Source organism: Drosophila subobscura, chromosome A (assembly GCF_008121235.1).
Source record: "Drosophila subobscura isolate 14011-0131.10 chromosome A, UCBerk_Dsub_1.0, whole genome shotgun sequence".
NCBI classification, from domain to species: Eukaryota; Metazoa; Arthropoda; class Insecta; order Diptera; family Drosophilidae; genus Drosophila; species Drosophila subobscura.
The window spans coordinates 7330046-7332870 of NC_048530.1; positions in this window are offsets into that span (position 1 = coordinate 7330046).

The following is a 2825-nucleotide window of genomic DNA, read 5'->3' on the forward strand; positions in this document are numbered from 1 at the left end:
ACCAATCGCGGGATTCTTTCAACAATAAAAACAAGAACAAAAAGAAAACACAACAAACAACAAATATGGATTATATGGCCTCTACTTTTCACAGTTCTCGGTGGAAAATCACGCGCGCGACTTTGTTTGAGGTTCTGTGATTATTTTTTTGATTTCGGTTTTTGGTTTTTGAATCTCTATTTGTTTTATTTCCAACTCGAAAACACCGTATTCGCATGCGATCTTATCGACGGCTGGCAACGCATTGAACGCTCAAGACGTGTCCAAGACAACGGCAAGCTCCAGACCAGAGCTTGGGCCAAAAAGCCGAGACAGCCGACGACAACCGACAAACAACGTCGTCGTCGTCGTCGTCGTGAGCCGAAGAAGTTGGCCAAGACAATGTTGCAGCGACAGGTGCCCGCAGCAGCACACAGAGACACAGATAGAGAGAGAGAGAGAGAGAGAAACCGGCTGTGAGGTGTGCCTAATGCTTGAGACGCCACTGTGCCGAGTGCCCCAGTCCCCACACGTTCCACTGTGTCCCCTCCCGCCCACTGTGTGCCTCTCGCCTTGGGTTCTCTGGCGGATTGGGGCCGTTTTGTGGGTGGTTTGTCGGGTTGTTGGTTTCTCGGGTGGAAATGTGCGCATTCCATGCGGACTTATGAGGAAAAACAAGGGCAGGCAAGGGCTCAGGCCTCCTGAGCTGATTGCCATGACACTCATGAGATTTCAGAGGAAGTTTTCTAAAGAAAAACTAATTTTCTGTACCGTAATATTCCTTCTTGCCGCATCCACGAACTCTATTTTGAACAATTTTCATGGAATTTTTAATAGAAAACGAACACAAACAAACAAACAATTTGTTCTCATACTTGATCAAAGGAAGACATCTTCGAACGCTACACGAATTGAGCTCTAAGCGAATAATCGATAATGTGTTCATTAACGATAATTTATCGAGAAATATTGATGGCATTCTTTGATTGCTCGATCGCACCATTTAAGCTCGCAAAACGACTCGAACAATCGATTGTACGATTCAATTGAACAGCTTAATTAGCTCTGGCAAATCAACAACAAATAAATGCCACAAACAAAGTGTTCAATGAGCATTGCAATATTTACAATAGGTAAATATGTATATCTGCAATAGAAATACAGACACATAAATATATATACATATGTACATATATACGATACATATTTGTCGCTTTGCTTTGGCAACGAAGTCAAAGTCAAAATCCATTTAAGGTCGTCACAAATAAAGTTTTTGTTTTTCGTTATTTTTTCTACCGCTTTTTCGCAAGTGTCATGCAGAAATAAGTATAAAGCGAAATATCATGGCTAAAAAAACCCTCCATCGTCGCCCCCCCTCGTAGTTTTTTTATGTAACGGTCCTTGTTAAGAGTCAATGCTGCTTGCCCGTTCCTCTCCGCTTCTCCTTCTATTCATTGGCCCAAAAATATTGGCCGTCATTCAGTTAAGAGCTTGATGACAGATTCGTTCGATAGAGGTTCGGTGTTGCTGTTCTTCGGGGGTCTTCATTCGAGCTGCGAAGATTGTTGTCACCCCGTAGGAAGTGCTGGTTAGGTGGTGGAAGAACCCTCAAACCCATTCCAAGAACAACCCAAAGACGTGGCTTGAACTCACTCTTATGAGTTACCCCCATATAAAGTAGATCTTATATTTATCCAACTATCCGTCTGTCCATTCAGCTGTTAGAAACACATATGAAATTAGCTAGCTAGAGGTATTCCCAGAGTCGCATTGTTTTTTGTTTCTGTGGCACATTGTGGCCCGTTACATTAGGTATCACTCTGTGTTCGGCAATTATTGTCTGGAGATCTTTGTTTAATTCCTCAATCACTTCAGTTACCCGCCAAAATGTGGTTTGGGCAATGAACTCCGTTTCCCTCTCAACTGTGGAGTTTTCCTACGTTTACTCACCTGTTGGCTTGGATTCTCGTTGTCTCTGGTTTCAGTTTAAGTCTTTGGCTGCAAGAGAGAGCAAAAGAAGATACAAAATTAGTTGGTTTGTGCGTTGCATGCCCCCTCTCCGTGGGCATTGATTAATGCAATCTTCTCGTTAATTTCCCATTTTCCAATTACAAAATTTCCATTTGCAAAGGAAAGGGTTGTTGTTGTTGCTTTTTTTGGTGCCAACTCATCAGCCGCGAGCGAAAGCCAAACGCCAGACAAGACATAATTTCCCATTAGCAGGTTTTTAATGGATGAATTATGGATTATGGCGGATGGCGGATGGGAAATCGTGTGGCGGCCATACCGAAGTGCAAGAGGTGTGTAGCCTCCGCTCGAAGAACACACTATTTAATTTACCTGGAAACTCCGCGCCTAATCAAATTTATGTGCTGCCTGCCTGCCTGCCTGCCGCTTGCCCCTTGCCACTCCCTTCCCTGCCAACTATCCATCTTTCAATCTTCCCATCCGCTAATCAGACGATGCACTCAGCCCATCCTCCTCGGAAATCTTAGATCATTTCAAATTTGATTTATGCTCTCCTCCGGCACGGCACTTCACTTGGGATTCCAAAACCAAACCAAACCAACCAAAAATTGCTCCATAAAAGCAGTTGAAAGTGAAACTTTTTTTTGTCAACTGTTTTTCTGCTGCTTGTTTTTGTTGTTGTTTCTGTTTTTGTTTTTGTTTCTGTCTTCTTTTGCATTTCAATTTTTGTTGTCGCTTGTTTTCAATTTCACTAGAAAGCACAAACACTTCTCCCTCTTGATATTCTCAACGGGAAGAAGAAATTGGTAGCGACGGCACCTGATCGGAATGAGAAGTCGTCTTCGGTGCTTCGGGGGCCTGTTCCTTCCAGAAGAGAG